The 17,006-nt window shown below is 45.3% G+C and overlaps 1 long non-coding RNA gene across 1 annotated transcript in view; it reads right to left on the minus strand.

Annotated features, from left to right (window-relative positions):
- Positions 1-17,006, minus strand: part of LOC122210136 — a 433,134-nt gene that overhangs the window by 269,215 nt on the left and 146,913 nt on the right. The gene's annotated exons all lie outside the window — the stretch shown is intronic.

Raw genomic sequence — 17,006 nt, forward strand, 5'->3', positions numbered from 1 at the left:
ACCAACCACCCAAACTGGAATCATTCCAGACTTCCTTTCCCTCCCCTCACTCTCACATCCAACTGACCCCCAATTCTCACATACTCCAGGTCTGGATGGCTCTCCCAGACCATTTTTCTCCATTCCCAGCTGATTCTGACTCATACTTGGGGCTCAGAGCATCTTCCCTAGAATACTACAGAAGCCTCCATGTGGCCTCACACTTCCGGTCTTGCCCAGCATAGCCCCACACATAGCACAGAGGCATCCTCTGAAACTTGATTCTGAATCTGCCAATTTCCTATATTAAAACCTTCAAGGATACATGGAACCTCCAAAATAAAGTCTCTGCTCCTTAGCCAGGAGGGCCTACCATGATCCAGCCCTACCTATGTACCCAGCCCTATCTGTGGCCATTACTTAGCAAACCCCATCACATGAGATGCTACTGCCTACCTATAAGCCCCCCATGTCTTATCCTACCTCCATGCCTTTGAATACGCAATTCTTTGTGCTCACAATTCCCTCCCACTCCTTGGCTGCTCAGCTAACACCTAATCATCATCGTTCAGGATTTCAAATCCGCCCCCCTTACCCCCACCACACGTAGGTCTTTGCTGATTCCCACTCCCCAGGCTATGTAATGCCACCTTCCTCTGTGTTCCTTCCAACATGTTTCTTCTGTGGTAAGTATGACCCAGTATTTAAAATTTTCTCTTTCTTCTTCCATCTTTATCCCTTCACAACCAGCCAGTCATCTCTTTAGGACAGAGATTCTGTCTTTCCTATTTCCATTGTCACTCATGTTGTAAGGATAAAAAAATTTTTTTAAGTTATTGCAACTGAGCAAACCAGAAATTTCTGAAAGCAAATGTTTTATGCATATGGGGGGGTTTAATAATAATGATAATAACAACATGAACTATTTTTAAGTGCTTAATATGACTAAACACTTTATAGGCATAGCTCATTTAATCCTTTTAACTGTTCCATGAGGAGGTCCTATTTTTGTTCTCTTTTTAGATGAGGCCAATGAGGCACAGAGAGATTGTACATGCATGTGAATGCGCGTGCGCGCACACACACACACACACACACACACACACACACAGGGTTTTAGAGTCAGGAAGTCATAGTCCCTAATGTGGTTCTGTCATCTACCTTCTAGGTGACCTCGAGGCAATTCGCATAGTCTACATTTGTTTCTTCATCTCTGGGATGTGGAAAGATTTATTGTGATAATTAAAAATACTGTTTATAAAATTACTGGAACACAGTAGATACTTCATGTGAATGCCTGTTTCCTCAAACAATGTCCTCTGACAACGTGTCCAAACTCTGTTCAGGAACATCATTAAATTCTTAAATTGGAGAAGAGGACCTCTGGTTGGCTGGTTTAGCTCTGGCTCATCCAATGGACCAGCTCTGAGTGTCTCCCATCCTTGCCCCCCTATTTCCTCCATAGCCTCCCACCTACATGAACTTCATGGATAAGGTGGGACTCAGGGTGAACAATCCAGGATGGGGTTAGAGTAAGCCTAACACCGTTCTCTTGAAAAATACAAAAAGCCTAATGCTTACCAGTTTGATTCTGAGGTTGTGAAACAAATGCATAAGAGTTGGATGTGTATTTTGGTCAACTACTCCGAAAAGCTGTTTCCAATGCCAGAGACCTAGGTGTGGAAGCCCAGAGATCCGACATAGGTGGGGATTTGCCATGGACAGATTTAAACAACAATCTGTTTGTCTGGAGATGCTGAAGCTGTCTTCCCATCAGCTCTGGTTCCCTCCCCATCCTGCTTCAGCCCCTCCTCCGCTTCTCAGAGAGGAATACATTGACATTTCAAAACGTATTGATTACAGGAGCAGACTAGGTTTGGTCAGGGGAAGGGGAAGAAATTGATTGATTTTATTATTTGTGGGAGGAAAAAAGAAGAACAAACAACAGTGCTTTTGTTTGGAGGACAAAACCAAAATTATCGGTTGAATGGGGCTGAATTAAGCACTTAGAGTTCAATCTTTCCAGAGTGCTGACAATGCAGGTGGAGATCAATACAGAAACAATTTGCACCGTGGGGAACCTGGGCTCTGGTTATTAACAACTAATTATACCAAGTTTTCTGCAGGATTGGGTTAGTTGTCTTAAAGGGTGTGATACAGCAGGACTCACAGGCAATGTCAGATTCAGGGCAGGGATCTATCTGGTTCCCAGAGCAACGAATCCACAGCTCAAGACCAGAGAACTTGCTGACACTTCTGTTCTGTGGAGCGCACTTTACAGTCTGACACTCACAAATAAGGGTATAGGAAACCCGCCCTATTTTGAACAGAATTTTAAAATAAGATTCCCAATGGCAAGGCAGCAGCATCAGCATGGCCACATCAGTGGTTAAAATATTGAAATCCTTCCATACTTGATAATCAACAGCTACTCGTAGGACTTCCCAGACCCCCACTCTACCCGGATGTAAGAAGCAAAGGGCTAAGTACCTGACACAGTAAGGGTTGGTGCTCCAGGGTGTGCCCCAACATCCATTCTGATAAGTCATGCCCATGCCCTATGGGTGGTCAAATACTGTGATTATCATGCTGACCACAGACAGTGGTTTTTTTTATAATCAGTTACTTACCAGCAGCCAGTCTACAAACCCAGAGGCCTTCCTGTGGGGGGCATAATTATTGTATATAAAGTCACACACACATATGTATGTGCACGCATATACCTATATACAAATGCACATATGTCTAGTTATAGCTACATGTATAGTTATATATTATATATAATCTTACACATATATATAGAGCAATAGTTTAATAAACTCGGTATGTTTCAGAGCTATTTCCATGTTAGCACATATAAATTTATCTCATCTTTTTATCAGCCACAAGGCACTCAACTGTAATTCAGCTTCTCCCTTATTGATGGATATGCAGATTGCTCCACAAGCAACGCTGTAATGAACATCTTGAACATACATTACTCCACACACCCCTAAACATTTCTGTAGGATAGATTCCAAGAAGTGGAACTGCTCGATTAATGGAGACGTGTGTTTCTGATGTTGACAGATCCCGAGAAACTAGTCATACTTTCTTTTATACGTGAATGACACCATATGTACCCCATTTACATGGATGGTTTGCAGAAATTAACCCCTCTCAAAGGGGTCTCTGGTCAATCTGAAGAGTGTCCATGATAGGTCCATCTGCATTTAACAATTAGAGTCCACCAAGCTCTTTCATGTCTGCTCTGGCACACATTTTCCCACAAAGAGGCTGAGGGAAGCTTCGCTGCTTCTTTGAGCCAACAGATTATTCCAGATGCCGCCAAAGCATCCAATCTGTTGGGCTGAGAATAGCAAATAGCAAGATTCCCTGCAGAGCCTGGGAGAATGGTACTCTTACCAGTCGTGTGTCATCAATTGTTACCCAGGCCCTGAAGCTGCTTTGCTGGTCTCCAGAGCCATATAAAGTTCTTCTGACAGTTCTGACAACTTCTGGCCACCACACCTTGCCTGGGATATCCCAAGCCTCCCGTGAAAAACAGCTGTCAGTTTCCGTCCCTGCAATCAGAGGACATTAGACCCAGCACAGAGGGCTAGACAGAAAACAGATGCCCGTCTGTCCCCTCTGTCTTCCTCCCCCACATAACAAAAGCTCCAGAGCCTGGGAAGGGACAAAGGAGAGGGAAGTAAGGCTCACAGTAAAAGCATCTAGACCCTCAGCTCAGTCAGCCAAAAGGCCCCACTACACAAGCATTTTTATTCATTCCACAAAGGACCTGAGGCAGCTTCTGAGAAGGTACACAACACAGTAAAATTGGAAAATGTAATTAAAAGACAAAGCCAGGGGAAATCTATATATGGGACAGGAAATGAAGACCAAAAGGAAATGCATCTGGGTTATGCACAATTTTTATATATTTCAACACCAACTGGACCCCAAACTCCCTGGCAGCCAAAGCTAAAAAAAAAATTGGGAGGAGTTAGTATCCAGAGCCACTATGTTCATGAAGAGAATTCCCACAGTTAGGCTTTCAGAACAATCATGAAGAGAAAATAGGAAGACGACGCAAACCTCGATTTCTCAGAACGGTTTGTCTCTCCTCTGAACATGGGCCCCAGGGGCCGATCCTCCTCCCCAACCAGCCAGGCAAGACCTCTCTGAGCCGACCTGATGCACTGTGCCCCACGTTACTGCCCCCCACAACGTCCACTCCACTCAGGCTGCCCCTCGCCCTCGCCCTCCCTTTCCTCAGCGGAAATCCGACAAAAACCCAAGCAGCCAAGACCCTCCCAGGAAGCCCTCCAAGACTTCCCGAGGTCTTCTGCTTAGTCCTCCAGGGTACTCAGCAATTCTGTCCAGCTACCTGGCTAACCAGGTGTGTTTCTGACCTCTCTTTTCTAATCCTCTTCCACATACACACGGGGAAAAGACAAACGGGGTGAGCAAAATTACACTGAAAGACCAGAGTTCAGGCATGAGACTTACCATCCATCTTCTAGATCCACAAAATGAGGGGTCAGACTCCAAAAGAGAAACTCTTTCCACCTCTGACAATATTCCTTCTTCTGACTGGCAGAGGCCCTGCTTTCCAGAATGGGGGAATTTGCAGACATCTGTAAACCACGGCAACTTTGATGAAGGGGCCAAGCAGGGGGCTTTCTACGATGGGGCCATTTCACCTTATTTTTTGCTTGAAATGTTTCACCCTGCCAGTGCCCTCATCAACCCCACCCCCAGGGTTTTCCCAGCACTACCGTGCTGACGTAGTTACAAAGATGAACTGCAGACTTAGAGGCAGTAGATTCCTTTAACAGGCAGAAACAAAAACAAAACAGAGGATTTTTTTTTTTTTTCAGTCTCTTCCTTTCCTTACAATAAATTGTTGCATAAAACCTGTAGCCAGTTTACCCATCTGAGGTGGGCTGGAGTCCCAGGTGTGTCCTGGAAGCCGAGCATTGGGCGCCATCTAGGTGCAGAGGGTGGTACTGCAGGTACCAATCCTTGAGTTTCACCTGCCGGTTCTTGCAGACCCTTCCCCTCCACCATCGCTTCTCCCATTGCCTGAAGGTATCAGTAGAAGCGATGTGCTACGGTGGGGAGCCTTGGGCTTTGAGGCCAGACCCTGCCACTAACTGTGGGGTCTTGGGCAAGTGGTTTCCTTATTGGCAAAATGGGGATAATCACACCCATTTTACTGGAGGACTGGAGGATTAAGTAGGAAAAACTACATAATCTGGCATGTAACACAGGACCAGTAAATCTTCATTCCCTTCCCCCACTGCCCTATAAATTTACTCAGCCCACAGCCAAGTAACTCCAGAGGGCTTGTTTTGCTGATCTGTAAACCAAGGATGAGGGACCGCCAGGGCTGTTGGAAACAGAGGGAACATAACCAAGATACCCAACTCTGGGCACATAGTGAATGCTCAACTACTAACAGGAAGGGAAGGAAACTGTAAATCAGGCCCCGATCAGTTACATGCACTGAGGTTATATGAACACATAAGACAGTTATACAGACAAGACAGTCTTGTAGTGAGACAGCCAAATGTAAATAAAAACACAAGTTAATAAATTAGATGTATGAACAAAGCACATGTCAAATAGCTTTCTAGACTGTGTCAATTACTTCACTTAATTTCCATATGCACCCAGCAACAAACGAATGTCACCCCAAATTCTGAGCCAGGGGAGGCTCAGAGAAACTAAGGGGACACACCCTGAATTTACGCTGTGTCCCCACCTCTCCTCTGCTATTCCAGATGTGACCCATCCTCACTTTCTTCCCCAAAAATGGATTCCCCATTTCTGCTGCTGAAACAGAACAAATTCACAACCTGACTCTTCCTTCCCAACTCTCACCTCTTCCCTTGCCTCCAGTACTTGGTCGGCCTGAAGTCCAGTCTATTCCAATTCTCCTTGCCTGTCCCACCCAGACCTTCACATTTCTCCCCTAGGGAGATTCCTCCACTCCACCTGTGCAGGAGCCTTGTACCTGGGCTCTCTGTTCTGCTCTTCTCCCTCCAATCTCTCCTGGCAGAACTCCCCCGGGGATCGCATGCCATCAGCAGGTCCTACTGTGAGTCTAACCTCTCTAGTCTGCTCACTTTCCTCCAACAAGCTTTTCCCAACTACCCTACCCCTCAAGCATCTCTGCTTTCCCTAAACACAGACAGGCAGCTACCAATTCTGCCTACATACTAAAATAACCTGGGGAAGCTTTACAACACAGTTTGCCAATAAGCACATGAAAAGATGCTTGACATCATTAGCCATCCAAGAAATGCAAATCCAAGCCAACACACAACGCCCGCTAGAATGGACATAGTAAAAAAATATGGACAACGATGTGGGCTGTGAAGACAGGCAGAAACTTGAATTGTCACGTACTACTGGTGAGAATCTCAAACGGTGCAGTCGCTTTGGAAAGCAAAAGCTGGAAGTTCCTCAAAAGGTGAAGCTTATGAGTTAACCGTAAGATCCAGCAACTCCACCCTTTTATCTATATCCAGGAGAATTAAAAACAGATATCCATGTAAAAACGTACACACAAACGTTCATAACAGCATTATTCAAAATATCCAATCGTTCTGGATTAAAATCCCTTGCGTGGGGCCCAACAATCTGCACATTGAACCAGGGTCCCTTTTCAGACATTTTTCAAGTTGACAAGCACTGACCTGCAGAATCGAATGAATCCCGGGTTTATGTCACAGCCAACAAGACTATACCTTTAGGACCCGGCTGCACCTGCGTCTCTGACATCCTCTGTCACCGTTTCTGCGCAGCCTCGTGCATCTCCACCAGCACCTACTGCTCCCACGTGACAGAAACGACCTCTCCTTTTCCCTTCACTTGGCTCCTAAAACTGGCCTCCAGGCCTCCACTCCAGTATCACCTCCTCTGGCAAAGCTTCCCGGGGCTCCTAACCTCCTACAAATGTACTTCTCAACCAGGAGCAACTGGGCTCCCCAGGGGACACCTGGCAAATATGGAGATAATTTTCACTGTTACAACTAGGGGTAGGGAGGTACTACTGTCACCTAATGGGTAGAGTCCAGGGATGCTACTAACATCCGACAGTACACAGGACAACCACACTCTCACACACGTCAGTAGCGCTGACAGTGAGAAACCCACAGTAGTCATGTGAGTTCCTCAATGGCAGAGAATGTGTAAGACTCAACCATGTATCCTCACTATCAGGCAGAGAGCCTAGAACACAATAGAGGTGCAGTAAATATTAGTGGAATGGATTATCCGTTCCCCTCACCGAGCACTTAGGTGTCTTCATTTACACTCTACCTTATTCAAGAAAAGAATTGTAGCTGCTAACAAAAACCTATGCAATACAAAAGGGTAAAGTAAGCGAGAGAATCTTAGTCGGAGAAGCGGAGATGAAGCCACAGGTGGTCTGAGGTCAGGTAAGCATCAGAAATGGTGATTATAGTGATTGTAACCATAAGGTCAAGATGGGTGGAAACTTGACTCAGGTTCCTGTGGGACACAGCAATAAGGGAAACATGAGATTCACGGATCCATCCAACACAAATACCTCAGTCGCTCAAGAGAAGCACAGCTTTCTCAGGTGCTGACACATGACTGCACTGGGAGTGAAGTAGGCAACCGTCTCAACGGCAACCAGACACCAGGAGACTTTGGTGACTATTTCCCATAACTCCCCCTGGGTTCTTCTCGCCTCCCTGACCTCATCCTCTCTGCCAGGTACCAGGTAGTTTCTTCCCACCCCTTGAGAATGGATGAAGACAGATGTGATGCTAGCAGGAGACTGAGAAGGGTTTCTGCAGCTGTTTTTGGCATCACTGCCATCACCACGAGGGGACCTTGCCTGGCTAGGCCCTATCCGAAGAGGACGAGAGACACGTGGCGCTGGGCTGGCCCAAGTTAACCCACAGCCCTGCAACTCCAGCAGAACGACCCAGCTCGCCCATCGTAGCCCAGCCAATCCCCCGAGGCCCTCCAGCTGCACGAGCAAACCCAGCTGAGTTTCGCAGGCCTCCCCAGCCATCTCCCCAGAGCATGAGCTACATCCACGCTCACCACCACATGCCAGACTACGGGAAGGTCTGTTACGTGGCATTACTCTGGCAACAGCTAACTCAAACCTCTCCCTGGCGCAAAGGTGAAGGGGAACACCAGTGCTTGGCAACCACACGTAAATCAACGTGAGCCACTTTTGCAGTGCTCAGATGGAGCAAACTGCTCCGCGCTGAGTCTCTGAATGGGGAGGAACTCCTTCACGACAGGCCACGTTCCCCCAAGGGACCCCCGCAGAGCTGGCACTTAAAGATGCCCGAGGCAAATGCGTCCATCAGCATTTGACTGGGAACACGACCAACCAGAGGCATTCTAGCCAAAAGCTGCCAGGAACCAAAGTGAAAATGCGGGCAAAATGGGACAATCGATTGAGTCAGTCTAGAGATCCAGATGTTCTAAACGCCCTGCGTCACATCAGATCCGCCAGGGGACCCAAAACAGATGATGTGGCAGCAGGATTCCCAGTCTTAGTTCCCATGTGACATCCTGCATATGGCTGGGTCCTTTCCAACCACCTCACACCCCTCAGGAAGAGATCCAAGGACTCTCTTGATCTCTCCCTCTTGCACATGGCTCCACTTCCAACTCAGAGAGACTATTTCTGTACTTCCCTCCATTAGGTGACAGGCCTGGGATCTCTGGCTTGCCTGCTCAGAAATTAAAAGGCTCAGCCCCATCGACACTTATATTCTCTCAATTCCTCACGCACCACAACTGTTAAAGGCATGAACTGGGCAGTCAGGCAGTCCTGCGTTTCTACCACAGCTCTGCCACTTATGTGCTATATGACCATAGGGAGGCACTTAACCTGAGCCTCAGTTGTCTTAACCATACAATGGACATAATAATATTTATCCACCTTAGACGTGATAGCATTAAAAACGGTAAGACCTATAAAGTACTTAGCAGAGCCCCTGGCATATAGTCGGTTTTTAGTGAACTTATGCTATTATCATTTGGCTGTGAAGTCAGAGAAGACTAGTCAGATAGACTTTCTGTGGGTGGAACAGGGAGCGAGGCAGGAGGACCTACTGTGAACACCTACTGTGTGCTAACAGGGGAGCTAAGCACTTTAAATATGCTGTCCCACTTAATCCTCACCACCACACCCTGCCTGGTTATCATTGCTGCTGTACCAGAAAATCAAGTGGGAATTTCCCTGTTGTTCTGGCATTCATGACTGTGGCAAGCACTTGGCTCCCAGCTCAGGGCAGGAGATCTCCGAGAAAAACTGCTTCTAGAAAGGATGATCACACATCCCGTGCCTGCCTGGGATGGTCCCAATTTATACCTGTTGTCTTAGGACAACCATTAATAACTCTCAGCTCCCTTTCACACTTGCAAGTGTCCAAGTTTGGACAATAAATTATATGGTCAACTACTCTGGAGTTGGGCATGGGGGTGACTACAAGAAGATGGGGGCTAGCATCCCCATCCCTGGGGTGCAGAACCACAAGGCCCCTCCAGCGCTGTCATCAGAGTAAAGCCAAGTGAAGATTCCTGGGAAAGAGTACTGTAAACAAAGCATGCAAGAAAAGGATGAAGGGAGCATTGCTCCCCTAAACCCTGTGCCGTCAGAGCTCTTCAGGGATGCCTGTGACTCTATGGTATAGGAGAAAGCCAGACAAAACTAGAAGGTATCCAGGGAACCATGGAGTTTGGGAGCTTGGAGCCATGGGAGATGGAAATAGCCAAAGACAATTTTACTTTTAACTTTTTGAGGGCCTCCATACCGTTTTCCACTGTGGTTGTATCAATGTGCATTTCTGTCAACAGCGTATGAGGATTGCTTTTTCTCCACATCCTCACCAGCACTGTTGTTTCTTGTGTTTTTTATTTTAGCCATTTTGATAGGTGTGAGGTGATATCTTACTGTGGTTTTATAATTTGCATTTCCCTGATATAACACTGTATGTCAATTATACTTCAACTAAAAAAAAAAAAAAAAGCCGAAGAGAGGCACAGCTGGCCCTCTCTTCGGGGTCTCAGTGACAGGGCACAGGTAACGCTGGAACCAAACCTACCACCAATGACAGAGACACTGCATTTATAAGTCTTGAGCCACAGACAGACCTGGTGTCAGCGAGAGTGAGATCAGAAATGCCAACTCCCAGCAACAGCCTTGCCACATTAAGGAAGGGATATGCCCATCAGTTTCCTTCTCCCTCCTCCCCCTCAACACACCAAGGAGACAGGTGGATGTGTGAGGAGCTAAACACCCACACCCCCTGCCTCCGTATTCGGGTCCCTGCCACTGGGAAGGGAGAGAACTTTTCACTGGATCTGAAATTGGAGATTGAAAGTGGCCCCGACTGAGATGTTTAATAGCAGAAAGGAATCCGAAAGATAAGGGATACGCCACCCAGTGGGGTAGAGAGATTTAGCACACAGTTAATACTAGGATCAAAAAAACAAAAAACCCCCAAAACTATCATGTGCGTGTACCCTGTAGAGTTGAAACTTCTTGCCAAATTACCTCTCATCATATAGAGTATACTAGATGCCTTATATATTTTAGCTCACTTAAACCTCACAACAATCCTTACCCCCCACAATCTAACAGATGAGAAAACTGAGGCTCAGAGGACTCCAGCTGAAAATTCAGCAGAGTGAAGATTCGAACCTAGGTCTGTCCATCTACAAGGCCCCGACTCTATCCCCCAACAGCGTGCTGTTTCCTCCACTCCATTTGCCCCCGCCTCACTTCCCAGATGTCGCCGGGGCCTCCTCAATTCCTGTTTTAGGCCATAGCCCCCGCCTATTAAATGGCACGCGGCCTCTGTGGGAGAAGATTCTAATTGTGCCTGACCACAAGGTCTGCAGGGAGTTAATAAATTATTACAAGAGAATATTTGCACTGAAGGCCTTATTGACTGGAGTCCATTTCCCAAGCTCGCATATTTTTTTCCCCAGCAACTGTTGCAAAGCAAGGGCAAGTGCAAATCTTGATGCTTCATCTTTAGAATCCCTTGCAAACCGCCAAGGATACATCTTCAAAGCCTGCCTCCCAGTCAAGGCCATCACAAAGGGACACTACCGTGGAAAGAGAAAAGACTTGTTTTAGGGGGTCTTGGGCTTCCACAGAAAAGGCGCTTCAGTTCCATTCTCCGTGGGATTTCAAATGAGTATCATTTTTCTCCCCTCCCAGCCTAATCTTTATCCCCACAGCTGATTATTTGCAGTATGGCAACAAAGAATAAAGAGAAACAACCCACAGGACCACCAACAGGGAAATGGCTGAATAAACCATGACATGTCCACCCCACAGAATGCTATAAAATCATTATAAAAGAATTTGGGGACAGCCTGAGTGGCTCAGTCGGTTAAGCGTCTGACTTCAGCTCACGTCATGACCTCATGATTCGTGGGCTCAAGCCCCACATCCGGCTCTGTGCTGGCAGCTCAGAGCCTGGAGCCTGTTTCAGATCTGTGTCTCCCTCTCTCTCTCTCTCTCTGCCCCTCCACTGCTCAGACTCTATCTCCCTCTCTCAAAAATAAGTAAACATTAAAAAAAAATTCATATAAAAAAAAAGAATCCGGGGGGGTGCCTGGATAGCTCGGTTGAGTGTCTGACTTCAGCTCAGGTCATGATCTCACGGTTCATGAATTCAACCCCTCGTTGGGCTCTGTGCTGACAGCTCAGAGCCTGGAGCCTGCTTCAGATTCTGTGTCTCCCTCTCTCTCTACCCCTTCCCCATTCATATATTCTCTCTCTCTCTCTTAAAAATAAACAAAACATTAAAAAAAATTTTTTAAGAATTCAGAAGATCTCAATGCCCCCAATATGGAATAGTCTCCAATTTACATTACATTTAAACGAAATGAGCAAGAAACGAATATATGATTTTACACAGGGGGGAGATGAGAAGGTACAGTCATTCATATTAGCAAGATGAAACAACAGAAGGATAAACCAGCAGGGAATGGTTCCCCTGGCAGGGGGCAGGGGTGGGGGGAGAGTAATAGGAATGGAATGGCATTCTTGGGGGGCAAAGAATAGGGGAGTACCAAGAAAGGAGGTGTACCCTGCCAGAAGCAAAAGGTGCACTATGTGTAGGGAATTTTAAATACAATAATAAAACTAAGTACTAAATGCAATGTGGTGTCCTAAATTAGATGCTGGGTCAAAAAAAAAAAAAAAAAAAAGGACAAGTGGAAAAACTGGTAAAATGTGAATAAAGTCTCAACAGCGCAGTGGTATTCGACAGTATTCTATCGGTTACTTCCTTGGCTTTGACAAATGTATCTGGTTGTGGAAGATGCTCATCAGATGGGAAAGTGAACGGAGGGTAAATATGGGAATTCTCTGTGCCATCTTTATGGCTTTGGTACAAATCTAAAATTATTCCAGAATAAAGATGAGACATGAGACATGCTGAATGGTGTGTGGATGAATAAGCATTAGGAAATGAGAGGGGAGAAAGCAACTCCAGGTTGTCTGCTTTCTATGACCACTATGCACTGGCAACAACAAACAGTATCCCTGACCCCACGCTCTGCTCCTGCCCAGGCCACCACTCATCCCGCACTCCTGCCCAAGCTCTAAGGACACCTTTAAAATACCATTCTCAGTTTGGAAAGAGATAAATATTTTATGTGTGCAAAACTAAAACAAACTTTAAAAATGGAAAGGAAAGAGACATCAAACCAGACATAAATAACACATGGTTTGTTAGTTCGAGCCCTGTATTGGGCTCTCAGCTGTCAGGGCAGAGCATGCTTCGGATCCTGTCTCTCTCTCTCTCTCTCTCTCTCTCTCTCTCTCTGCCCATCCCCCACTCACTCTCTCTCTCTCAAAAATAAATAAACATTAAAAACAAAAACAAAACAAAACTAGCTGCCGTGCTGGGAAAAGCCCAAGCCACATAGAGAAGACCCATGGAGGAGAACTGAGGCAGTCCAGCTAAGCTCCTAGTCAACAGCCAGCACCAATTTGCAGCCATGTGAGCAAGCCATGTCAGATGCTCCAGCCGAGTGGTGCTCCCACACGACTGCAGCTCTAGCTAATGCCACACGGAGCAGAACATTTGCCAGCTGAGCCTAGCCAGCCTCCAGAGTCATAGCAGTAATAAATTAGTCTCAACCCTCTAAGTTTGGGGTTGGTTGGTTTATATGCAGCAATCGATAACTGACACACTCAATCTAATAACTACCGAGTCTCCTTGATTCCAGTCGCCTTGATGTAGGAATGAGCCTACATTAAACGCACGTTGCAAAGGAAAAATACATCCTGATTTTAGAAACCTTAAAACTCCACTCAGTGTATGTCTTAGAATCAAGAATATGGCCACTGGATGACACATATATACACTCCAAGTTCTGTAGCCTCTAGATTCCCACATTTACTTCAATTACATGCAGATAACAGAATCTTCAAATAACTCAGGTTGTATCTGGCTTATCACCTGGTTTGTTCCTAAATTTATGGGTTCTCCACAGTGAGCAGAGGACACGCCCCTCTCTCTCTCCGCTCTCAGGGCATATTTCAATAACACTCCTTTTTGATGAGCTAATACAAGACACAGAAGCTTTCCTAAAACTCAATTTATGGAAGTCAGCGGAGACCACGGTTTGGATTGAAACTCCCAATCTTGCCTAATTAATGACACATATTATTGCCCCCGTTCCCCTAACTTGAAAGCAGCCTCTAAACCTTGACGTGTTTTCCCAATGATAGAACGCAACAGATGAATTAATGTCCTAAGGGACCATGGCGGGAATAAAGGGAAAGCCACGAAAGACAGATGATGTCTCAACTAATTTTATGATTTATCGATCTCCACTTTGCTCATTTTGCAATGTGGGAGAGCTCATTTTTCTGCCAGGCCCACGGTGGTGTCACCCTTGCGAATAGATATGATTACCATCCCCAAAACTGTGTTTGTGAAAATAAGAAGTGTGGCTTCTCTCTGCTGCTGACCTCAGCAGTTTTCTTTTATTATGTGTGCCAGACCTGCCAAGAACCAAAATTGATGCACTTATCCGGGGACTCTGTTGGACGGTCACAAGCACTTTTCCTCATTTTTCTTCCAAACAAGTTCATCTTTAAGCAAGTACAGATTCATGGTTTAAATTACTGAGTTGACACATCATCTGTTTTCAGTGTGTGTAACCTCACAAGGAGGATCCTTTGTGTGGCAGGAGAGCGGGAAAGAGGAGAGATGTGTCACCGCTAACCATTTTTGGCCCATGTGCCAACTTGAGTTTAAAGATGTATTTGTCGGGAAACAAAACAAATGGATTTGGACGGTTGGACAATTCTATTCAGCAAACAATGATTGGGTAAAGGTATTGTGCTAACTGTTCTGAGGGTGGTCAGTCCTTCAAGAAATCTTCATCTGGCACCTACTTATGCTAAGTGCTGGCTGGGGTCACAGAGTGAACAAAATGGACATGGTCTCTTTCCTCATAGAAAAAGTGCCTCGAGAAGAAAATACAGAACGTCAAAAGCAATGACTGGGAAGAAAGGAGAATAGCATGTACTCATCAACCATGCCACTACAGTGCTGTGTAGCACCCAACCAGTGGCTTACCATCATGGGCATTTAGATCTTGCTCACGGATCCATGGTTTGGCTTGGGTTTGGCCGAGCAAGGCAGGGCTTGAATCCCAGCCATTGGTTCAGATCAGGTACATTCCATGTGTCTCTTCTGTGACCAGCAGGTTATTCAAGTCACGTTACTCTCGCGGCCATGGTTAAAGGGAATCATGCAAGCCCAACAACTCGGCCACATTTCAAACCTCTGCTCATGTCAGGCCCACTAATATCCTATTGGCCAAAGTAAGTCAGAGCCAAGCCCAAAATCATGGGGTAAGGAAGTAAACTCTAGCCACACCTGGAAGGGGAAGGGAATAAACATCTGCTGGGCAATAATCCAAACTATCCCACAGAAGGATGTGATTAAAAATGGGCCCATAAACGAAGCACTAAGGAAACAAAAAGAGAGCTGGGAACTTTGAAGGTGTCTAGAAAACTTCAGTGCAGAGGTAACATTTGAGCTGGGCCTCAAATGAGTCATCTCAAAATGGCACCGTGCTGCAAAGCAAGGAACATCTCAGTCAGATAGACTGGGTGTCACAAAGCCACATCTATGATAAACACACCGGAAGGTACATTAGTCGAGCAGAGGGAGAACAGGTTCCCATGAAGACATGTGTTGGTGGTTTAAGAGTACAGGCTCCAATGTGCTTGGGCTGACGCAGACAGTAGAAAGAGGCCACCAGGCATCAGGTGGGAAGGAGGTAGGTACTATTCTGCATGCTATTCAAAGAGGTCTGGTATTACTTCACACCTGTTAGAACTGCTATGATCAACAGCACAAGAGATAACAAATGCTGATGAGGATGGAGAGAAAGGGGAACACTTGTGCACTGTTGGTGAGGACATAAATTGGTGCAGCCACTATGGAAAACAGTATGGAGTTTCCTCAAAAATTAAAAAAGAGAACTACCCTATGATCCAGCAATTCGACTCCTGGGTATTTATCCAAGGAACATGAAAACAGGATCTCAAAGAGCTATCTGCACCCGCATGTTCATGGCGGTGTTATTCACAATAGCCAAGACATGGAAACAATATCAGTGTTCCACAACGGATGAATGGATAAAGGAAATGCCCCCCCCCACACACACACACAGAGGAATATTACTCAGCCATAAAAAGAAGGAAATCCTTCCACCTGTGACAACATTGATGAACCTGGGGGACCTCATGCTCAGCGAATAAGCCAGATCCAGAAAGACAAACACCGTATGGTCTCACTTATCAGTAGAACGGAAAAAAGCCAAACTCATAGAAACAAAGTAGCATGGTGGTTGCCAGGGGCAGGGAAATGTTGGTCAAAAAGAACAAACCTCCAGTTATGAGATAAATAAATTCTGGGGATCCAATGCACAGCATGGTGACTACAGTCAACAGTACTGTATTATATATTTGAAAGTTACTAAGAGAGTAGATGTGAAAAATTCTCAATATACACCCACCAACACACACACACACACACACACACACACACACGCACACACACAAATGGTAACTATGTGAGATTATGGAGGTGCTGACCATCCTTACTTACTGTGGTAATCATTTAACTATATATGTATATCAAATCCAACCATCATGCTGTATGCCTTACACTTACACAATGTTATATGTCGACTATGTATCTCAATAAAGCTGGGTGGGGGAGGAGATCTGTGATTCAGGACACCCAAAGTGATCCTCCTGATTTGCCATGATTCTGCAAAAGGGGGACTGGAGATTTGGGGGAGCCAGTCCAGCAAAGATAAGGCCTTAGAACTGAAGACCTGAAGGCACAGACCCATCTCTGCCCCCAACTAGTTCAGTGATTTCTTTGATCTTCAGTTTGCTCATATGCGACATGACAGGAGTTGAAAACATAAGCAGATATATGCACCACAATAATATGATGCTTTATGGGCATTGGATACTTAATGAACAAACAAATGAGTATTTAATGCAACATTATTTATAATTATAAAATCATAGAAATTACCCAATTTCTATATTATAGAAATATAAATATATTTACAATTAAAATAGAAAATTTTACATAGCTACATCATATTCCAAGATATGGACCTACTATAAGTTACTGAATGTGGAAAATACAGAAAGATGCAAGATGAAAATAAAACTCACCACCCCCTCTCCTCCAAGAGATAGCCTCTATTAACACTTCGGAGGATGCCCTTCCATTCCGTGTGGTATTTTTTGAGTGTGTGGGCATCAGGCACACATGTGTAGTTATCTAACACAAATAAAAGTGTATATAATTTATGAATTTGGATCCTGCTTTTTCCCCTCTTAATATTATTTTGAGGTGTTTTCCCAAATCAATAGATTTTCACAAAAAGGTTTAATGATGTCAGAAATTGGTACTGGTTTTGTGAGGGTGGAAAACTAGAAAACAAAATTACATATTCAACATGATTTCAATTTC

The sequence above is a fragment of the Panthera leo genome, chromosome E3, assembly GCF_018350215.1.
Source record: "Panthera leo isolate Ple1 chromosome E3, P.leo_Ple1_pat1.1, whole genome shotgun sequence".
Lineage (NCBI taxonomy): Eukaryota > Metazoa > Chordata > Mammalia > Carnivora > Felidae > Panthera > Panthera leo.